The sequence below is a fragment of the Kogia breviceps genome, chromosome 9, assembly GCF_026419965.1.
Source record: "Kogia breviceps isolate mKogBre1 chromosome 9, mKogBre1 haplotype 1, whole genome shotgun sequence".
Classification (NCBI taxonomy): domain Eukaryota; kingdom Metazoa; phylum Chordata; class Mammalia; order Artiodactyla; family Physeteridae; genus Kogia; species Kogia breviceps.
In genome coordinates, this window is record NC_081318.1 from 102,863,062 (window position 1) to 102,887,033 (window position 23,972).

The 23,972-nt window shown below is 41.7% G+C and overlaps 1 protein-coding gene across 19 annotated transcripts in view; it reads right to left on the reverse strand.

The window, feature by feature from the left end:
- The window catches only part of C9H7orf25 (chromosome 9 C7orf25 homolog), a 422,474-nt gene that overhangs the window by 124,181 nt on the left and 274,321 nt on the right, over positions 1–23,972 (reverse strand). For 16 of the 19 annotated variants that reach the window (XR_010842308.1, XR_010842310.1, XR_010842303.1 and 13 more), the window contains 3 exons: positions 7,566–7,666; positions 2,438–2,534; positions 737–961 (listed from right to left, as the gene is read on the reverse strand). The gene's annotated coding sequence lies outside the window, so the exon portion shown is untranslated. The other 3 variants (XR_010842299.1, XR_010842300.1, XR_010842317.1) reach the window with 3 other exon arrangements.

Consider the following 23,972-nt stretch of genomic DNA (forward strand, 5'->3'; position numbering starts at 1 on the left):
GAGAGATTATGCAAACAGTTTCATCCAACACAGATCCAAATGGAAAAAAAAAAAAGTAGAGAGGGAAAACACTATAGAAAATCCTGGCGAGGATTTTATAGGTGGCAGGTGCCTGATAGCCATCTCTCTAGGCTAGTATGTACGTCTGGATGTGATACAAGTTCTGCCTTCCTAATAAAGGTTTGGAACTTTTTTGCTAACACGGGATGCCAGACAAGATCTTGGTTTCTTAGTTTAGACAAGCTTCCCCGTTCAGTGGTTGGAGCCGTGCTGAGAAGCTGGTGTGAGAGTGTGCATGTGTGCAGGAGGGTGAAGGGCCGGGAAGTGGGCAGGAACTGGGGGACCCACAGAAGAGATGACAATGGAAGGATTCACGGGATTTGCCAGGCTGAGCCTCAGCTGGCAGAGCCCCCAGAGGTCAGACGAGGGGCAGCTGCTTCATTGGATTTAGAACAATAAAAAGGCTATGCTCTCTTGATAATTACTTGCCTAAAGGAAAAAAAAAAAGAGCTAAATCCTGGCTCACCAGAAATAGCACAGTAAGTCCCCTACATACGAACGAGTTCCATTCTGAGAGCAGGTTCCAAAGTCCAGTTTGTTCTTAAGTCCAACAAAGTTAGCCTAGGTACCCAACTAACACAATCGTCTATATAGGTTTATAATACTTTTCACACAGATAAGACATACATAAAAAACAAAAAATAAAGGAAACATTTTTAACCTGACAGTACAGTACCTTGAAAAGTACGGGAGTCCAGTACAACAGCTGGCATCCGGGGGCTGGCATCCAGTGAACAGGCAAGAAGAGTTACTGGCTGGAGGAGGAGGAGGAGGAGGTGGGAGATGGTAGAGCTGCAGGATCGTCAGCAACAGGAGACGGAGGGCCAGCTGCAATTTCGCTCTCGCCTGATGTGGATGGCACAGGTTCTGGTTCCTCGCTGGATTCAATTCTCTCTACCCTCTAGAAAAGACAATCCAGTGACGTCTGGGTAGTAGCTCTACTTTACTCGTCATAGACGACACGGTAGCACCGGATTGCATTCTGAACGGCCGCTGTAACCATCGTCTACCGTCGTACGTTCGGGTCCTGTGCCTCAGAAACTAACAGTGCCTCCTCAAAGAAAGAAAATCCCCTTGCTACTTCCTGCAACGTGAATCTCTTTGGTTCTTCAGTTACTTCTTCCTCCTCTTGTCTCTCTTGGAGCTCCTTAGCAGTATGTATCTCCTAGTTCTCTCCAGGATATCAAATATAAATAAGGTAAAGAAAGAGAAAACTCCATCCAGGTTTTCTTTAGCTTGAATTTGTTTTTTTTGCCAATTGCAACTGTTCCCAGCGGGCTTTTCTTTAGTAGCCACTGGGCCAATTACGGGGTCCTGGAAACGTGTGAGAAGGTTGGCAAATGGCCCTGAGGATCTGTGTTGACTGTCCCCTCAGAGACAGCAAAGAGCATGTCCCTACACCCTGAATATCTCACTGCCAAACTCCTCTTGGTGCCTGTAGGATAGAAATGTGCCTGATCTGTAGGGTGTGGGCACCAACCTCTAGCCCTTGTTCCCATTTTCCTCTCCATTGTGGGTTGTTTTTTTTTTTTTTGCGGTACGCGGGCCTCTCACTGTTGTGGACTCTCCCGTTGCGGAGCACAGGCTCCGGACGCGCAGGCTCAGCGGCCACGGCTCACGGGCTTAGTTGCTCCACGGCACGTGGGATCTTCCCGGACCGGGGCACGAACCCGTGTCTCCTGCATCGGCAGGCGGATTCTCAACCACTGCGCCACCAGGGAAGCCCTCCATTGTGGGTTTTAAGTTGCTCCTGTTATAATGTTTGGCCCTAATACCATATATTCTGATCACACTGAACTTGCAATATCCTTTGTACATTCATTCAACAAGGTATTATTAGGCTCCTACTATACTCTCCAGGAATTCATAATTTAACTTGAGTAAACAGGAAGAGGAGATACAAAATATTGGTAGAGCTTAAAAATCATGAGCTATTGGCCAATACGTGATCCTTCACAGATGAATCGACTGCTATAATCTGGTGAAAATATTGATTTTTGAAGATTTACAGGGAATCGCTGAATTCATACAAATAAGTAGGTTGGTTCTCAAATTATTTGTAGTCCAAATGGATTTATTAGCCCCTTAAACATACTTAATAAATGGCTGCCAGTGGGTGAATTATCCACCTTGAAGTTTTTTTTCTCCTAATAATATATTCATTGTAGGTTAATGCCCATGGTAAGAAGATAAGGCATTATCTTTGGGAAAAAGAAAATGTATTAATATTTTCCACTCAGTGACTTATCAAGAAAGCCTACCCCAATGCCCTGCTCTTCTTTCATGTATGACACAGATTACAAAAGAGAATTTAGGATGGACTTCGGAGGCACCCAGCACAGTTACTAGTAATTAAAGCCTAAACTCAGTAACTTACCTCGCAGTGAGTCAGTTTCCCTTCTGTGACCTGGGGGCATTATGGTTTCCGTCAGCTTTGAATCCCTTTGTTGAGCAGTACTGTTAGTACAAAGTGCCTATCCAAAGAAAACAAAATAAAGCAAAAGTAAAAACTAAGAAGACAAACCCCTTGAGTTCATGTCCCTACCACCAGAAGTAAAGTTTGATTTTTTGAGGTGATAGGGTCATCGCTAAAGTACCCAAACAATCTCACTTCGTTAAAGTTAACTCATCTGCACGGTCCCACTCTGTAAGCAACCAGAAGACACAGGTGAGTCGGTCGTGTGCACCTGTCGAGCCAAAGCCTCGGCCAGACACCAGACAGGGTCACTTGGGCAGAAGATGAGCAGGTCACAGGTCCTTGTGGCCATGCGTTTGGGCCTGAGCCCTCTGGGCTCTGCTCAGAAGAGAGACCCATCTCCCTTGCAGCTCTTTCTTTAAAGCAGAATGACAGTGCCAGCGACCTGGTGGGCAGAGGATCAACACTGGGGCTTGCATCAGGCTGGCGGGAGGGGCCCAGATGCCACCTGTTTGGTGGGGTGCTGAGAAATGCCACAGCCCCCCAGCCTGGAGACGTGGAAGGCCCAGGGCCTGATGGAAACTGAACTGGGGGCAGCTCTTCCCCTGCTGGACCTGGAGACCTAGGAAACTGGGTCTTGAGCTCCAGGTCATTTCCAAGCAAACTGGAGTGAGCCCAGCTCCACAGAGATGCATACCATTCTGAGAGATTCTTGTCTTATCAGACTTTGACACTACTGATTGCTTAACTGAGTTTTAAAAGTTTTGATTCTAAATAAATTTGGTAGTCATTTGCATTCAATCTAAATGTCTAACCCTTCATGACTTCAAAGGAGGAGACTTTTTACATTGTAAAAATACATCGTGTGAAAATAAAATTTCCAACAGTGTAGATAGGTAACAGATAAAAATATCAAGTCAAAGAAGTTGACATCAAAGAGATGGATATTTACATTCTTGTAAGTCTCAAATAGTTGATTAATTAATTAAATGGACAAATGTTTGTGGAGCATCTAAGCCCCTGGGCTGTATATTGGTGATGCTAAGATAAGTAAACATCCTCATGGCTCAGGAGGAGCTGACTTATGTGTGTGAGCTGGGAAAAAGCAACAGGTAAATAGGTGACTTGCAGTCCAACAAGATAAGCTCTGGACCAAGGGAGGCACAGGATGCAAGGTGAGCAAGGGCCCAGGAAAGCAGGTCAGGCAAAGTCATGCAGAGTGAGTTAACTGAACCAAGTCTGAAGCTCATTCCTAGGTAGTTGATTTGATTACTGTGAATAATTCTTTTTATTCATGATCTTTTCCAGGATGTTATAAACATCATATATGAAGAACTGGTTTTATTATATATTCTAGAATATTAGAATGGTTCCAGTTTTGTTCAGTTGACCATCTTGAGTAGTCTAAGGAGAAAACTGTCAACTGTGTAAAAATGATAATTGCTGTTCTTTCCAGTACCCTTTTATATAGTGTTTACATATATATATCTATCAATATATATTCCTCTCTATATATAACTCTGATAGAGTTATCCTTCCTTTCTATTTACCTGATTTTAATGCTTCTAGGTTAGCATATCCCCAAAATGTGTCTATTAAAGATAGTTCCAAAGAAACTTAATATGGGTGTTGTGAAAAAGAGTATTCCATGATCACATAAAAGTGATGGAAAACACTAGGTTTAAGAATTAAACTCAGTCCTAGGATTTCTCAGAGCCATTGATATGCCAATTAGGAGTTTAAAGGTAAATTCCAAAAGGTGAACTGGTCTGAGTGCTTTACAACTGGTTTGACCTCAGGACACATGTATTAAAATCTATATTATGAAATTGAGTTATTTGGAGTGAGGTGGATGGACCTAGAGTCTGTCCTACAGAGTGAAGTCAGTCAGAAAGAGAAAAACAAATACCGTATGCTAACACATGTATATGGAATCTAAGAAAAAAAGAGGTCATGAAGAACCTAGGGGTAAGACGGGAATAAAGACACAGACCTACTAGAGCATGGACTTGAGGATATGGGGAGGGGGAAGGGTAAGCTGGGACAAAGTGAGAGAGTGGCATGGACATATATACACTACCAAACATAAAATAGCTAGCTAGTGGGAGGCAGTCGCATAGCACAGGGAGATCAGCTCGGTGCTTTGTGACCACCTAGATGGGTGGGATAGGGAGGGTGGGAGGGAGACACAAGAGGGAAGAGATAAGGGAATATATGTATATGAATAACCGATTCACTTTGTTGTAAAGCAGAAACTAACACACCATTGTAAAGCAATTCTACTCCAATAAAGATGTTAAAAAAACACACAAAAAAACTCCAAACAAAAACAAAACAAAACAAAAACTAAAGATAACAAGTGCTGATGAGGATGTGGAGAACAGGTAACCCTTGTACATTGTTGTTGGTGGGAATGTGAAATGGTGCAGCCACTATGGAAAACAGTATGGAAGCCCCTAAAAAAATTAAAATAAAAGTACCATATGATTCAGCAAAAAAAAAAAAAAAAAAAAAAAAATCTACATTATGTGTTCTTTTCTTCTATGTAATATATCAGGATCATCTTCCTGTGTGGTTATTCACCTATATCTGTTTTCTAGTCAAATATAAGAAAGTTTAATTTATTCAAGTCCCTTGTATGTCTACTAGTTTTTCCTTTACATGTTTTCTGAGGCAGATTCAGGTTTGTGAGACCAAAGTTTTATACCATTTTAGGAGTCATATCTCAAAATTATGAACATGAAGTTGTTAGCATCTCTGTACGTTTTCTACTGTCACATCTTTGATTTAGATGTTGTCTTTAATAAACACAAACATGACCCTCTATCTTCCTCTTAAAGCCTTTGCTCTATTTGATGATGAAATTGATCACCCTGCCCTTTTTTAATCTGAATAGCTTTACTTGGCTGTTTTTTCTTTGTAAGCTTTTCTTGCATTTAGTCAGAAAAATATGAAAACTCAGAGGCTTTGCTTTATAAAAAGTACTTTCAACTACTTCTGAAAAGGTCTCATATAGCCCACCAATTAAGAGCTAACTCAAAAACAAAAGATTTTAATCATTGCCATAGCATTTTTAGAAATAATTGTTAGAATAATAGTAGCTAACTAACATTGCGGACTTACTGTGTGCCAAGCCTTGGAGCTAAGCAATTAACACGGACTATCTTTTTTTAAAACAAAAAACAGATACTATCAAAACAGGTTTTGTTGATAGTCACACTTTACAGATGAGAAAACTGAGGCGGGAAATACCGAAGGGCTTTGAGTGTGGGGTCAGCTTGGCATCTGTACGGATGGCTAGTCTGGCCTCCTCATAGGATCCTTACTCCTGCGAGGCCCATGCAGAAGAAATCCACAGACCGTAAATGTGATAACAAAACGGAGTATATTGTGTAAAATTTGGGGCATTTTAATACAATGGACAAATTGCACATCAGGAACTGTTAGCGTGATGCCATGTTATTCTAACCTGTGATTGACCTGTTAGTGTCCAGGCAGGGGGAGGGCTCAGGGCCTAACTCTACAGCCGCTCATGCCCTTGGCATTGACTCCACAGGATAAGGAGAGCACGTTCTCCATCCTCCAATGGCCCTCCTGCCAGGTGCTGAGATGCGCAGGCAGGTGCCTGAAATTACTAGCGGCGTCTCGTGGAGGGGGGAGGCGGGAAACAGGCAGTTGGGTGGCGGGCTGAGGCCCACGAATGCGGGGTAGAGCGGGCGCCCGCTAGGGACAGGTGACAGCTGAGCAGCGGGGGCCCCGCCGCGGCCACTGCTGAGGAGGGGCTCTTGTCAGTTACCCAGGGCGAGGTTTTACAGACTCAGCGGACACGGAAAATGAAAGGCTGCGGGTGCTCTGAGGCTGCTGGGTGGTGGCGTGGAAGAGCCGGCGTCTGCATCTTCCTAGAGGACTGTCCACCTTGTGGGCGTGAAGCTCCTAAGCGCTTCCAGAAACGTTTACGGTAAACCTGTTCCCCCACCCCACCCCCTCCTCCCCCCCCCCCCCGGGGCACGGCACTCCCCAGGCTGGCTCACCTCACTCCCGCTCCGCCCACAAAAAGGTGGCTCTGGCGACGACAGGACCCCCGAGGCCATTCCTACTGGGGCTGTAGCATCTTGCCCCTGTGACCCCAGGGTCCCTACTCTGGCCTCTGCAGAGTGAGTGCTTCCCGACTGCCAGGCAGAGCTGCCGGCCACCTCCTGTCGGTGGACATCAAGAGGGCCCCCCTGTCTGCTCTGGCTGGCTTTCAGCATTCCCCCATCCCCCGCGTCCCGGGCGGGGTGCTCTCCCCGGAAAGGGAAGGATTGACGGCGAGGGGCGTGGCGCACGCCGCTCCCCAAATGAATGGAGGCTTTGAGACGACGTTCAGCTCTCCACTCGGCCTATTATCTTTTCAAGTCTGATGAATGCACCCACCAGCAGACGATCTCCCTGGACGTCTGCAAATACTCTGGGTCTCCCTGGCCCCTCTGCGAACACCGAGATGAACTCCGAAGGCCTCTCTTTCACTAGGTGTCTCCGAGCCAGCGCGCCCGGCGAAGCCAAGATTGGCCACGCCAACCATCAGACAACTCTGTCTGCAGCCACCGTTTGAAAGTATCCCCACGGCTATTGTATTCAACCTTTACTTAAGGATCATTTCTACGAGGCATCCAATTTCTGACGCTCCCCTGGGCTGCGGTTTTAAGACAGGCTTCACAGTATTTACTGTTTATAGTTCTGAGCTGACAGCTATTTAAGGGCAAGAGATGTCGGCTGACGCCACCCTTCACAGCTTTTGCCACCAACAGAGCTAGCTGGAACTTTGTGAAACTGAAGAAACAAGTTTAAAACAGGTTTAAGACGGTAGAGGAGAAAGAGTTTAGATTTTAAGAGTTATTTTCCTGCTGATATTTGCTGTGTCCTCTGTCACATGGGAATGTGGGGGGGGGGGTTGTTACTTACCAGTGGCATCTCTGTGGCCTACAGTTATAATTATCTATTCATCAGACATCTGGGGTGGTCAGCTCTGCTGGGGTCACTCACATACTTGACTGGGGTGGCTGGGGTGACTGATCTCTGCTCCCCACACCTCAGCCTCCAGGAGGCTTACCTGGGCGTGTTGTCCAAGTGAAGGCAAAGCACAGCAGAATCCCTCCTAGCCTCTTGAGGACTCTAGGCTCAGAACTGGCCCACCGTCAAGTCCAATAAACTCTGTTAGCCAAAGGAAGTCTCAAGGTCAGCCCGTTCTTAAGACACTGAGAAATAAATTCTAAGAAGCCCTGTAAAGTCACAAGACACAGTGGACGGATACAGGGAGAATTGAAGCACTGGTATTATTACCAGTGTAACTTACCACAGGTCTGTACGTGCCTGTCTTCTCTTTCCTTGGAGTTCTTTCATTGTGCCTTATTCACCTTTGGATCTTCCAGTTCCTAGGACTGCACTTGTACGTAGACCATGCTTGGTAAGTAACCTTGTATTGGTTTGAGTAGGACTGTTCCTTGAATAAGCTCTGACACTCCAATGGCATTTTATACTTTTTCTCGTAACAACCACGTATGTACTAGAGATGCCTGCTTGCCCTCCGCCCACACCTACTTTGGCATTTTCTCTTTTCACTTTCCTGTGATGTGTCTAGGTCTGGATTCTTTGTGTTTATCTACTCAGAGTTCAATACAGGTTTTCATGTATTTTCTCATTGTGAGAAAATATTTAACTGTTTTCTCTTTGACTATTTCTCCTCCACCATTCTTTCTATTCTCTCCTTCTGGAATGCTTATGGGGTAGAGGCCAAACTTTTCTCATTATGGCCTTTGTATTCCTTTGTATTCTCTTGTATATTTATCTTATCATCTCTCTTTTTCTTTTTTTTCCCTCTGTCTTAAGCTATGTCCAGTTTTTGTTATTAGTATCAGTACTTTTTTTGTTTTTTGTTATTAGTATCAGTATTATTATTAATTGTTATTTCTCTCTTCTGCTGTGTCCAGTAATTGATTTAACAAAGTACTTTTTTTGTCTTTTTAAATTAGTATCTGTATTATTATTAATTGTTATTTCTCTCTTCTGCTGTGTCCAGTAATTGATTTAACAAAGTACTTCATAGCACTGGCTACATCTTAGAATCACCTGGCAGATTACAAAATATATCAATGACTGGCCCTGCCTCCAGAGTTTTTGGTTTAATTGGTGTGGGTAAGGGCTTGAACATCAATATTTTTAAAGCTTGAAGGTGATTATGATGTATAACCAGAATTAAGAACTGTTGATGAAAATGTTTTTTGAATTTTTTTCTCAGTGACCATATTTTTTCATGTCCAGCATTTCTACTTTTTCTTTTAATCCACTGGATCTTATTTCATAACCCCTGTTCTTGTTTTGCAGATGCCAGTTTTTCTTCCTTAGAAAATTTTAAACATTCATAATTTGAGTCTCTTTTATATTGTTCTGTTATCTGTAACTCCTAAAATGTAAATTCACACAGTGGCTGCATCTGGCAACCGTCTCTCATGATATTAAACTTTCTCACAGATTTTGGGATTTTGGACTGTGAGTTCATCTTGCATCTTGTGCCTTGGGATATGGGGACCTACTAAAAGGCTGCTTGCTTATGCTCGATCCTGTGGATTTCACTGGCTCCAAGTCAATTGTTATGTAAGTGTATCTTCTCCGGGTTTATACTGCCCAGACGTATAGCTCAAATTCAGGGTTTGTATCTAGTCACACAAAGGCTTAGTGTTCCAAGCTCAAGCAAGTGACACATCTTGTACTCATTACATAGTGCAGGAGGCTAACTTCTAGTCTAGAGGATAATGATTTCTGGGTTTTTATTTCTAAACTTAACCATATCTTCCTGGATTCCCGTTCACATGGGGAGCCCAGTTCTGTCTCCTTGGCTGATGGGCACCCCTACATCCAATTCCTGGGCATTTTTATACCAAGGAACTTTAATGCCACAAGTGAACACATCACAGGGACACTCACCAGCTGTGTGACCTCATGCAAGTTACGTAACTGCTTTGAACTTCAGTTTGCACTTCTGTAAACTGAAGATCTATATATCTCAAGGGGTTAAGAGAATTACTTAAGACAAGGAACGTAAGGTATTTTCCAGAGAATTGAAATGAGTGAGTGATCAGTAAGTGATTTATAAAACATTCTGCTTAACAAAGCCTTTTACTTTCTCAAATTGTTAACCATAACGCTGTTTTTTCAAAAATACATTCTCTGTGCCCTCTATTTCTGCAATCTGCATGTACTACTTTTCTTCTTATCCATCCGGGTGTGAACCCAATTCCATCACCAATATCACAAAATTCTCCTCACACTAAATATTTTGTGACATTGTTAATAATTATTCACCTCTTCTAGTCCTCCTCCTTTCTCTCTTTTTCCTTCATCCTTAGAGGAACCAGAAAATCCCTCCTATCTATGACGTGCATGGAGGTTCTAGCCACACAAAGATCGCTTGGAATATCGCCTTCTATTAGCAAGTGTTTGTGTGTGTGTGTGTGTGTGTGTGTGTGTGTGTGTGTTTTAGAAAAATACAGTTTTTTTTCAGAGGTATATGGTGACATATCTTAATAGTATTTTCTGAGCATGTTCAACTTATCTACTTGTTTCCTACCATGTCTATATTCCCATATATCGTACTATCTCTATAATAGATTGGTCATGACCCTCTGCCCATGGATCCCTACTGACCAAGTAAGAACGGCCAGCAGTTCATCATGTGACCACAGCTGGAGGGGCAGGATTCGTGGCTGATGGCTCTAAACTTTCCCACTGAGTGTTCCGATCAGCATCTTAGGGACCCTGAACAGTAGACTCTGGAAGACAGTTGGGGAACAAGTAATACACAGAGAGGAAGCCATGATGTAGCGGAAGACATAAGAAACAGAAGCCCTAAGGGGACTGGAACCTGCTGGTCAGTTCGTGTGGACGGACCAGCGGGACATACTAGAATGGAAGGGCATGGAGCAGCCATAATTGACACTATGACAAGGACAATCAGAGACTGACTCAGTTAATGATGTGCTGCTTCTCTAGAAGGCCCGCGTTCCACCTGCAGTTGCCTGTCTTACTCCGTGAGACCCTGCTCTACATCTGTTGGATTTATTTATCTTCTAGTTTAACTCCCCTACCCTCTGCCACGAGAATCTCTCTCTCTATCCTTTGCAAAAATAAAAGACCCAATTAAGGCGGGAATAGCACAGCTACTGAAAGTTAGAAATCCAGAGAGGTCTGTCCATGCCTAGTGATTCTGGTTTATATAAATGGAGGATCTCTCTCTCTCTCTCTCTCTCTCTCTCTCACTCTCCCTCTCCTTCTTCCCTTAGGAGCAGACTCTTTCCCCTTTTAGGCATTTCTTCTTTGGACAGATATGGATCAAATCAGGGATGTTCCCTTAACCGGGAAAAACGGCTCCAATCACTTGCTGGAATTTTATTCTACAATTATTCAGGCTTGAGGGAGAGAGCGTAAACTCTGACAGAGCAGAGCAAACACTCTCCCCTTTGCACTTGTCTCAGAGCCTGGATGCTCAGTCACTTCTGCTCCAGCATGGGGCCTCACTGACTCAGTCAAACTGGTGGAGAATGAATGGTCTCCACGCTCCCAACCGCCAAACGCACACACATGCCCTCGGGTACATGCATGCAGCTTCTGAGCCTCTTCGTTGCGGACAGATGACGTTCTCATGCCGTGATCTTCAACTCTGATGTCCTCCTTGCTGGTTCTTGCTGTTGTATCTTCTTCTGAAGCAGCTACTCCTCTGTGCAGCTCTTGTCCAGGCCCTGCTCCCCTGACCCCCCAGCCCTACTGCCATTCTGTGACTTCAGGGTGTGTTTCCCTGGGATTTGCTGCTAACTTACTATTTCTGAGACCGCAGATACCTTTTACTGTTCCCGGGCCCATACAGTACAATTATGCCCCAGAGGTGACTGGACTTCACCAGAGAGTAATGACTCCTTCAGACAAATAACTAAGCTCATTACTTTTAACGTAGTCACCCAATTCCATGCAACGCTACATGCTGCTGGGACTTCCAAGGAATGTCCTGTATCCACCTGCAACTCTCTGAGACCTGAGTCGAAGGCCCCTTGAGCAGCACCACGTGAGGAATTCCATCCCCCCTGGATGCACGAAGTGGGGTACAGGCCTGATCAGATAAGGGTCAGTTTGCCAAGTAGCTGAAGTCCTTGGGACCCTTCTTTGCAAACTTTTGCTTTAGCTCTTCCTGACGCCTGGGGCCCATTTCGATGAACCTCAGGTACCTGATTATGACCTTCCTCTGCTCTTTTCTCTGAAGGGCTGGTATAGTTAGTCCTGTCAGGACTGTTTACTCGTGATCTTGTCTCAAGATGCCACACAGAGATGGATTTCACATAAATCCATAAGTACAACGCTACTTCATAAAATATATCAATCATGAGTTTCTTTATACAATTTTTTTTTTTTGCGTAACAACAAAAAAAGAAGGCGTGTAAAGGGGAAAAAAAAATCGAGATTAAAATGGATCCGATGTGGCTACAAAAGTTTTTGTACTGCCACAGGAAAATCAGTGTTCTTTTCTCTCGCACTCTAATTATTACTTTCCATTTTACTACAGACACTAAATTATTGTTGTCACACCACATGACATTAAATTATCATTGGAAGCCAGCCAACTAGGCAGAAGCTGGCGTCTGGTTCAAACGCCAAGTGAGTAAATATTCCAAGCTTCAGGGGAAGCACGGGCAAATGTGAAATGCAGTGAACTTGAGTTCAGGAATGTTTACTTTGACTTATGGTCTGTACAGGATGGAGATTCCATATATGGGTCCTTCTCACTGTCTGAGCACTGCCAGCTAAAAGGCAGACCTCAGTAACTTGTCAGCCTACAGACAACTTTTGAGGAGGGGGGTAGTGAATAGGGGATCCTTTAGAAACTCTTTATTTTAATGGATCCATTCAGTTTTATTCTTAGGTTCTAAGTTTAAGTGTCTAGAGTTTCTTTTTTACCTCTTTTATTTCTTTATTAAAGTATAGTTGATTTACAATGTTGTGTTAATTTCTTCTGTACAGGAAAGGAATTCAATTTTATATATATACACAGACACACACACACACACACACACACATTCTTTTTTTAATATTCTTTTCCTTTATGGTTTTTCATAGGATATTGAATATATTTCTCTGTGCTCTACAGTGGGACCTTGGTGTTTATCCATTCTGTATATAATAGCTTACATCTGCTAACCCCAATGTCCCACTCCATCCTCCCTCAACCTCTCCCCCTTGGCAACCACCTGTCTGTTCTCTATGTCCGTGATTCTGTTTCTGTTTCACAGATAGATTCATTTTGTCATATTTTAGATTCCACATATAAGTGCTATTGTATGGTATTTGTCTTTCTCTTTCTGACTGACTTTGCTTACTATGATAATCTCTAGGTGCATCCATGTTGCTGCAAATGACATTATTTTATTCTTTATTACAGCTGAGTAATATTCCATTGTATATACGTACCACATCTTCTTTAGGAACTCTTAATGCTCCTTACTCCTTCAACAATAAACAATGACAATGGCCTTTTAGACCTGGTTTCATGTCCAGACTTCAAACACATTTTATCTACTAACTAGAGCCCCAGTCATGTAGCTGATTACTACTTAGTTTTCAGGTTCTGGTTGAGATGTCCCTTCCTCCAGGAAGCCTTCCCTGACAGCCTCAGTCTGAGTTGCTTTCTCAAACCTCTGCCTATTTGCTCTCTTAGCTCGATGCATTTTCCTCTGAATATCAGCCATCACAGCCCGCTTAAAATTATGCCATTCAGACCAGACTGCAAGCAGCCTGACGTTAGAGACCATGACTTCATTGTTCTTGGCACTGGGTGGGTATATTCTGTTCGATTCCATGGAGAAAGGGGTTGAATATCATGGAATGTCTGTCATGAGTATAAATTTGTCATCAGGATCAGAACACACAGCACTTGGAGAGGACTTTGGTGGGGAGAGTAGGGTTGGGGTGGAGAGAGAGAAGTGACTGTTATGGAATACCCAGCTGTTTCAGGCAGCTTGCGAGATACTTTACACATCTTGTCTAATTTTTCTTTACAGCAAGCTTTATAGAGATCATCTAATCCAACTTTTCACAGATGAGAAACTGGAGAGACACATTCCCAGTGGGGACATGAAATGCCCCTAATTATCTACGGACATATGTATATTTTCACACCCTGTTGAATCGCACCCGTGGCTTTTGTGCCTTTGTTTTCCGGTGTATCCTTCATGTATTAGTCACTCACAGAGTTCACCTTATCCCTCAAAATCCAGTCCAAACATTTCCTCTATCGTAAATCTTCCTATGAGAAGCCTTCCTACTCCACTGCCAATGCTTTCGATCAGAATTAAGGACTGCTTCCTTTGAACCTCTTTTGAACCAGAATTTCTATCAGACGCATGAATATGGTTGTTCGATGCAGGGGTTTTGCACTCAAACTCCTTGAGGTTAAATCTTCCTCCCCCAGGCGTTAGCCCTGTGACCTTGGACAAGTTACTTAACGCCCCTGGCTTTGTTTACTCACTTATTGTATCAGTCAGGTTCAACCAGAGAAGCAGGGCCAGCAGGAGATGTATATTAAGAGATTTGTTACAAGGAATTTGTTTGTGTGATTGCGAGGGCTGAGTGTGAAATCCATGAAGGCAAGGCCATCAGAAAGGGCAGGCTGGAACACTGGGGCAGCAGATAAAGTTGTTGTCCAAAGGGTGGGGAGGGAGTAACTATAGAACCTACCTCATAAGGCCATTATAGAGAGTAAATGGGTTTAGCCATATCATGCATTTAGAATAGTATTTGGTAAGTGACAAGGCTTCAATAAATGCTGACTCTTAATAGAGCGTTTGTTATATTATACTGTATTATAATTATTTTACATGTCTGCTGTCCCTCCTAGACTTTGAAGTCTCTTATTCATGTATGGACCCAAAGCTTTGTAGACAGCCTGACCTACAGCATGGATTGGTTACGTTTTTTTGAATGAATAATTAATTTTCTTTCAATTTTGAAATAGCTTGCAGACAACCTAGAAGAATGCCATATGAAGGAGCCACTGATGAAGACTTCTCTTCCATTGCACTGGAGGGCTAAGGGGCTATAATATTTGGGGTCATTTTCCAAAGAAGGAAAGGGAAGGATTGTAGCTACCAACCGAGTTCCACGGCCTTTTTTTTTTTTTTAATTCATCACAGAGAATGTTATAATTTGTCAGTAGGCCAGAAAGCAGAAGGTCCACCAGATGGTCTCGGGATTTGAAAATATATGAAGCCTCAGAAGAGGTCATTTGATTTTCTGCAGAGTCACTGGGTAAAGATTATGAAAGTATATAAGTAAACAAAGTTTTACTTTCTTTTATGTTCCATAGAGAAAGTCCTCTCATGTATATGTTATATCACAGTGAAAGAATTTCTATTCAACAGAGATTCAAATAATGACTAAGATCTAAGTTCACGTACCTCTAAAATAAGAAAACTAAGGTAAAATCCATAGAGGTGTCCAAATCTTGTGGAGTAGCTTTTCCTGCACCCCCTCTGACTACATTGTGGAGGTAGATTTGTTTTACATAGTGTGACCTAATACGATGATAGGAGGCTGAAACTCACCAGTAATCTCTTCTTTTCTGTGGCAAGGATGTTGCAATATCTAAGATCCAAAGAATCGAGTTGCAGGCGAGGGATTCACATTAACTTTCCATTTTTCACTTTCTTTGTATTTTTTTAATCTGTAAAAGTTACTTAGACTTAGCACTGGTGTGTGAATATCAGCCTTAAGCACAGTTGCAAAGAAAGCTCACTGGGGTGGCTTTAGAATGATCCTATTTGGAAGGCTAAGTGTAAGCAGTGTTGAACGCTTAAGAAATGAGGATCAAGTTCAGGTTCTGGTAAAGAGTTTGTGTGCTTACTTGAGCTAAAAGATCAGATAAAAGTGTCTAGTTAACTTTTCTTTTTATTATCCAAGGGTTTGCAGCCGTTCAGATACCACTCATATACTCTACCCAAATTTAGGAATGAGTTGTCACTAAAGGATTGAAGGTACAGGGGCTTCCCCGGGCTTCCCCGGTGGCGCAGTGGTTGAGAGTCCGCCTGCCGACGCAGGGGACGCGGGTTCGTTCCCCGGTCCGGGAAGATCCCACGTGCCGCGGAGCGGCTGGGCCCGTGAGCCATGGCCGCTGAGCCTGCGCGTCCAGAGCCTGTGCTCCGCGATGGGAGAGGCCACAACAGTGAGAGGCCCGCGTACCGCAAAAAAAAAAAAAAAAAAAAAAAAAAAAAGTACACATACCAACTGTATTTATCCAATTCATGTGTAAGCTCCATTCTTCACAAAAATCTTTGCATATTATATAGCCATAGATAACCAAACACATAAGGTGTGTTACAATTTCTGATTCCCTCTGTCTGAAGTTAAACTGCTTTTAACCCAAACATTTTCAAGGTGGCCAGGTTCATATTAAAACGTGTTTGAGAAAGAGTGTTCACGAAGAATATACGTTTTGGTACTAATTAGATGAACATCCATTTACTCATTTACCTGCTAGACATTTATCCAGTGCCTGCCAGGTGCCGGGAACGTGATAGGTGCATCAGTAATACAAAGATACAACGGAAATTCCAGTCTCGTAGACAAGCCACTCAGATAGTGTTAGGGAAAGGACAGGGTGCCAGGGGAGAAGATTAGAGGGGCGCCCAGACTCTATATATTATAGAAAGCTTCCTGGAAGAAATCACATCCACACTGAGACTTGAACGAATTCAACAGGTGAAGCCCATTACCCATGTAATGGCGTGTCTGCGGGGAGAGGCAAGTTCAAACTGTTGCAGACAAAGAGAACAGAATATATGGGGGGCTCGGTGGCCAGTAGAAGCATGGCACATTCCTGTTTCTGGCAGGCTTGTTGTTACAGGATTGGGCGGGACCACGGCTGGCAAGAAGACTAGAGAAGTAGAAATCCAACAAAGGGGGGCAGTGAGTAGTGGATTCAAGAGATCTCTAAGAGTTATATTTCAGAATTTCATTGAAGAGAGGATTCAAGTGGTAAGGGAAAGGATGACTCAGTGCTGACATTCAGAGTTCTGCTGTGAGTAAGTGGGTAAAAGGTGGTACCATTTACCTAAAAAAAATGATCCTAGGAGGAGGTAAGTATGACATCATTGTGCTGGATTTTTGAGTTTGAAGTGCCAGTGGGGTAAGAAGTGGAAAGGCCTAGTGGACAGTTAATATCTGTGGCTCTGACTCTCAGCAGCCCCCACTAGGGAAATAGATTTGTGATTCATTATCACGTAGACTAGGGTTTCTTGACCTTGGCACTGTTGATATTTGGGACCAGATAGTTATTTGCCGTGGGGCCTGAGGTGTGTACTGTGGGATGTCCAGCCACACCCCTTACCTCTACCCACGAGATGCTAAGCTGCACGTCACTCAAGCTGTTAACGACGTAACATGTTTCCAGACATTGCCAAGTGTCCCCTGGGGACAGATTGCCCCAGCTGAGAACCAACGACAGAGTGGTACCTAATGCATGAACATGGACGAGTATAGAGAGTGAGAGGATGAGTTCTCAGGATAGAACACTGAAAGGCACCAATTTAGGAACCAAAAATGGAAAGAAAATCCCCTAAGAGAGACTGACAAGGACTGGTCCGTGAAGTAGGCAAAAAATATAGAAGCCAAGGGAAAAAAATGTTTCAGTAAGAAAAATATGATTCCTAAGGGTTAATGTGGCTAAGAGTTTAATCCCAATGAAGCCTAGAGAGCAGCTCTGTTTAGCAGCAAGGATGTCATTGATGATCATTACCTTAATGAAGATAATTTTAGCAGCATCGGGTAATGGGGTGAGAAGTAAATGAACTTGTATTTTGTTGTTGCATTATTTTATCTGGCCAGACATGGCAGCCCAGGCAAGAGAATCTAGACAGTTAAAAGGGTCTTGGCTTGGGGTTTTGAAAGAGGGCTCAAGGAATGGTTCAGTGGCAAATGGGAGTTGATGATATTGGCAAGAAAGTGATGGAAGTGGGGAACCATGAAATGTAAGCTGGATCGTGAAAGCAATGAATACTAGAGAGAACTGATGGGTACAGATAAAGTAGAGAGTCTGGAGTCAAGGTCTCTATGAGTATAGGAGCAGCGAAAATGAGAATTACTGAGGGGAAAACTTGGAGGTGCATATCAGTAGAATAGTCCTCAACCAAGCTGGGCCTTGGTTTCTTTATCAGTAAGTTCAGAGGGTTAACCTAGATGCCCCCAATATCTTTGCAGCATTTATTGTTTTAGATTAATAAGGAAATTATTAATTTAGATAAAAAATTTTTTTAAATTTATTAATTTAGATTAATTATTAATCTAGGAAATTAAAGATACATGTATATATAACTTGGTGTCTAGAAAGCTTATTGATATAAAAATTTTCTGAAATAGGGTTCTGATTTGGGGCCATCCTGATTTTTGATGCTATAAGTTAAGGTATTTTATTCCCAACAATTAGGTCTAACCAATGTTGATAGATTCTTTAATTTAGGCTGAGGAAACCCTAGATATATGAGATAGTTTCTGATGGTTCAATGACTTTACTTTGGAGAGGAGCATAAGTTCTTAAGAAATACAAAGGTATGGAACCTTGGTTTTTGTGGGCTTTCTTTCCTAGAGTGATTTCCCTCTCTCCCCTATAATCTTTCCTGATAGGTTAGCAACAATAAAGGCTTAAATGGTGTATTTATAGGAAAATGAGAAGGTTATAAAACAAGGTCAGAAAATATGGGGGACATACACCTCTGTTTTTTCTTCTGACACTCTAGGCAGACATCACTAATTGATTTGAGCATGCTTTCCTCCAGAATGTAGACATGTGCTTATGGCCATAATTCTTACCCCTGGCTGAACATCAGAATCATTTGCAGAGATTAAAAAAAATATCAGGCTTCATCCTAGATTTACTCAATCAGCCCTTCAGTGATTCTGATGTACTCTGCCTGAGACTGATTTTCTATGCATGGCTCCAGGCAGACAGATTGGAGTTGGCACTTGAGATGAAAGATGCATTATCTCAGCTGGAGAATAACTGCAAACTCTCACCCTCCTCCCTCTTCCCTGTATCTCCACTTTACAAGATGGAGATGCATTTCACTTCAGAAAGTTGCCAATTCTGAATTAGAGTTAAGACTTAATCCATAAACGAGCTAAAGAAAGATGGGAAGTAATTCTCACCAAACCTTCTTCCTCTAGTTATTATTGTTAAGGGTAACAGCATTAACTAGCTCATGGGATAATTATTCCATTGAGAGTTCATCATTAACTCATTTAATACAAAAACGTTTATTAAGAGCTCATATACTCTAAAGATGGCATACATTTCAGATGTAAGCAGAAAAGATGATAAAACCATGTATTGAAGCAATTAATTAGCTCCAGTGCTCTTATATTTGTACTTTCCCAACAAGCCAAGAAACTGTAAAATCAAAATCCAATCATTAGACTTTCTCTAAACAAGGGTCACATGAAAAGCAAGAGCAAAAAGTATGACAGAGTCAGATCATCTGAAGTTGTGTTCCAAGAAGACTTTACTGAGAGAGGTGGGATCAAGATGGTGGAGTAAGAAGACCCTGAGCTCACTTCCACCTTCAGACACATCAAAACTACAACTACATATAGAACAGCTCTCTCTGAGAATGACCTGAAGACTAGAACAGCTTTTCTACTATTAAGGATATGAAGAAAACATCATACCAAGATAGGTAAGAGGGGAAGAGGAGCAATCAGGTGACCCAGAAAAGAAGGGGGTATCACAAACTTGGAGGTCCTCCCTAAGAAGCAAGAGGTTTGAACCCCCGCATTGGGCATCCCAATCCTGGTGACTGGCACTGGAAAGACAAGCCCCCTTAACTGGTTTTGAAAGCCAGGGAGGCTCACAACCTGGAGAACCAGAAGGCTATAGGAAACCCAGACTACACTCTTAAAGGACTTGTGCACAAACTTACTTGCTCTGAGACCCAGTGTGGAGACAGCAGACTTGAAAAGAGCCTGGCACTCTAGCTGGCCTGCACACCCCAAAACCTGCATCCAGCTCCAGCTCCAACAGCCCCCACCAAGGCAGTGGCCCCCAGCATGCCCCAGGAGAAGCCCTGGTCTGCACCATGCTCCAGCTCTAGGCCCCCTCATTAAGTTTATAAGCCTGGTTCACCACAGAAAAAGCCCCAACCTGCACTCACTTCTGCTCCAGCCCTCCCGCCAAAGCCACTGGGCATACACAGTCTGCATAGAGATGCACCCACACAAGGACACATATTCAAGCTCTTTCCCATAATTCATAAAGACAAACAAAGAAAGTCAAACAAAATGAGGAGACAGAAGAATATGTTCCAAACAAAAGAACAGGATAAAACCCTAGGGGGAAAAAAGCCCTAATGAAACAGAGATAAATAATTTACCTGATAAAGCGTTTAAAGAAATGGTCATAAAAGTGCTCATCAAACTCAGGTGAAGAGTAGAAGAACACAGTGAGAACTTCAACAAAAAATTAGAGATTATAAAAAAGAACCAATTAGATTTGAAGAATACAATAACTGAAATAAAAAATACATTAGAGGGAATCAAAAGCAGATTAGGTGATACAGAAGAATGCATAAGTGACTTAGAAGACAAAATATTGGAAATCACCCTATCAGAAGAGCAAAAAGAAATAAGAACTTAAAAAAAATGAGGATAGCTTAAGGGATCTCTGAGATAATATCAAGTATAATAACATTACCATTATTATTGGGGTCCCAGAAGGAGAAGAGAGAGAAAAGGGAGGAGAAAATGTATTTGATGAAACAATGTCTAACAACTCCCATGACCTGGGGAAGGAAACAGGTCCAGGAACCACAGAGAGTCCCAAACAGGATGAACCCAAAGAGATCTACAGCAAGACATATATAATTTAAATGGCAAAAATAAGAGAGAATTTTAAAGTCAGCAAGGGAAAAACAGTCATACACAAGGGAACCCCTATGAGGCTATCAGTGGAAACTTTGCAGAACAGAAGATATTCTTTTAAAATGCTACAAGAAAAAACCTATAACCAAGGATACTCTACCTGGCAAGGTTATCATTCATAATTGAAGGAGAGATAAGAGTTTCCCAGACAAGCAAAAACAGAAGAGTTTATCACCAATAAACCAGCCTTGCAAGAAATGTTAAAGGGGCTTCTTTAAGTGGAAAAGACCACAACTGGAAATATGAAACTTATGACAGGAAAAATCTTTGTTAGGGGCTTCCCTGGTGGCGCAGTGGTTGAGAATCCGCCTGCCGATGCAGGAGACACGGGTTCGTGCCCTGGTCCGGGAAGATCCCACATGCCGTGGAGCAACTAAGCCCGTGAGCCATGGCCGCTGAGCCTGTGCGTCCGGAGCCTGTGCTCCGCAACGGGAGAGGCCACAACAGTGAGAGGCCCGCATACCGCAAAAAAAAAAAAAAAAAAAAAAAAAAAAAAATCTTTGTTAAAGGCAAATATACAGTAAAGGTAGTAGATCAACCACCTATAAATCTAGTAGAAATGTTAAATAACAAAGGTTGTAAAATTATCTATATCCACAATAAGAAGTTATGGGATACACAAAAAGATGTAAAGTATGACATCAAAAACATAAAACGTGATGGGGGAGTAAAAAATGTAGAATGGGTTTGAACTTAAATGACTATCAGTTTAAAACAAATAGACAGATAAATACGTAGATAGATAGGTAGGTAGGTAGATAGATAGATAGATATGAATGTCATGATAACTACAAACCAAAAACCTACAATAGATACACAAAAAACAAAGAGAAAGGAGGCCAAGCAAAATTCTAAAGAAAATCATCAAACCATAAGGGAAGAGACTAAAAGAAGAAGAAAAGAACAGAGAAGGACTACAAAACAACCAGAAAACAAATAAACATCAATGGACTAAATACTCCCATCAAAAGACAAAGGAAAGGGTGGCTGAATAAAAAAAAAAAAAAAAAAAAACCAAAACCTACCTATATGCTGCCTACAAGAGATTCACTCCAGATCTAAAGACACAAATTGGAGAGGAAGAAGTAAAACTGTCTCTATTTGCAGGTGAGATGATACTATATATAGGAAACCCTAAAAACTCCACACACACACACAAACACACACACAAACCTGTTAGAAATAACAAATGAATTCAGTAAAGTTGCAGGATACAGAACTAAAATACAGAAATCTGTTGCATTCTATACACTAATAATGAACTATCAGAAAGAGAAAACAATCCCATTTACAATTGAATTCAAAAGAAAAAACACCTAGGAATAAATTTAACCAAGGTGAAAGACCTATATTCTGAAAACTATACGACACTGATGAAAGAAATTGAAGACTACACAAATAAATGGACAGTTTAGGAGAATTAATATTGTTAAAATGACCATACTACCCCAAACAATCTTGAGATTCAGTGTAATCCCTATCAAAATACTCATGGCATTTTTCATAGAAATAGGACAAATAATCCTAAAATTTGCATGGAAAAAAAAGATCTCAAATAGTCAAAGCAATCTTGAGAAAGAAGAACAAAGCTGGAGGTATCATGCTCCCTGACTTCAAACTATACTACAAAACCATAGTAATCAAAAGAGTATGGTACTGGCACAAAAGACATAGATCAATGGAACAAAATAGACAGCCCAGAGATAAACACAAGCACATATGGTCAATTAGTCTATGACAGAGGAGGCAAGAATATAAATGAAGTTGGCAAAAATGGACAGTTACATTCAAAAGAATCAAACTGGACTACTTTTTCACACCATACACAAAAATAAAGTAAAAATTGATTAAAGACTTAAATGTAAGACCTGAAACCATAAAGACCCTCTAGAAGAAAACATATGCAGTGCACTCTTTAAGATCAATCCTAACAATATTTTTTTGGACCTATCTCCTCAGGCAAGGGGAATAAAAGCAAAAATAAATAAATGGAGCCATATTAAACTAAAAAGCTTTGCACATCTAAGGAAACCATCAAAACAAAGAGGAGAAAAAAGAAAAAAAAAAAAAAGAAAAAGAAAGAAAAGCCAACCTACTGAATGAGAGAAGGTATTTATAAATAATATGTCCAAATTGGGGTTAATATCCAAAATCAAAATGTATAAAGAACACATACAACTCAATGGCAAAAAACCAAATGATCCAATTAAAAAATGGGTAGAGGACCTGCATAGGCATTTTTCCAAAGAAGACATACAGATAACCACCAGGCACATGGAAAGATGCTCAACTAATCATCAGGGAATGCAAATGAAAACCACAGTGAGATACCACCTCATACCTGTCAGGATGGCTATAATCAAAAAGCCAAGAAGTAAATGTTGGAGAGTATGTGGAGAAAAGGGAACCCTCGTTTACTGCTGGTGGGAATGTAAATTTGTACAGTCACTATGGAAAACAGTATCAAGGTTCCTCAAAAAATTAAAAATAGTACTACCATATGATCCAGAGAGTCTACTTCTCGGTATTTATCCAAAGAAAATGAAAATGCTAATTAGAATATATATCTGCGCCCCAGTGTTCATAGCAGCATTATTTATGACAGCCAAGATATGGAAGCAACCCAAGTGTCCATTGACAGATGAATGGATAAAGAACATATGATATTGATATATATATATATATATATATATATATATATATATATATATATATATATACATACAATGGAATACTACTCATTAAAAGAATGAAATCTTGCCTTTTGCAACAACATGGATGGACCTGGAGGGTATTATGCTAAGTGAAATAAGTCAGAGAGAGAAAGGCAAACAGTGTATGTTTTTACTTATATGTGGAATCTGAAAAACAAAACAAATGAACAAATATAACAAAACAGAAAGACCTGTGGATACAGAGGACAAACCAGTGGTTGCCAAGGATGGGGGGTTGGGGATAGGGAGGTAGGTGAATTAGGTGAAGGGGATTAAAAGGTGCAAACTACCAGTTATAAAATAAATAATCACAGGTATATGATGTACAGCACAGGGAATATAGTCAATAATATTATAATAACTTTGTACAGTATGCAATCTATAAAAATACTGAATCATTATGTTGCACACTATGCGTCAATAAAAAACAATAATAAAAAAATGACTTTCCCCAAAATTCCATGTCCTTGATTCTAACAGCCCTAGAAGAAGTCAGGGTAGGGTCATGTAAGTCCTTCAGTCTCCTTGGTTCATCTTCCTCTGTGGCATCTTGTTGCTTAGGATATTCGAATTTCCAGTGCTTTGCTGTATAAAGCCAGTGCTGATTTCTTGATGAATTTTTAAGTTACACTTTTTTTTTTTTTTTTTTTTTTTTTTGCGGTACGTGGGCCTCTCACTGTTGTGGCCTCTCCCGTTGCGGAGCACAGGCTCCAGATGCACAGGCTCAGCGGCCATGGCTCACAGGCCCAGCCGCTCCGCGGCACGTGGGATCTTCCTGGACCGGGGCACGAACCCGTGTC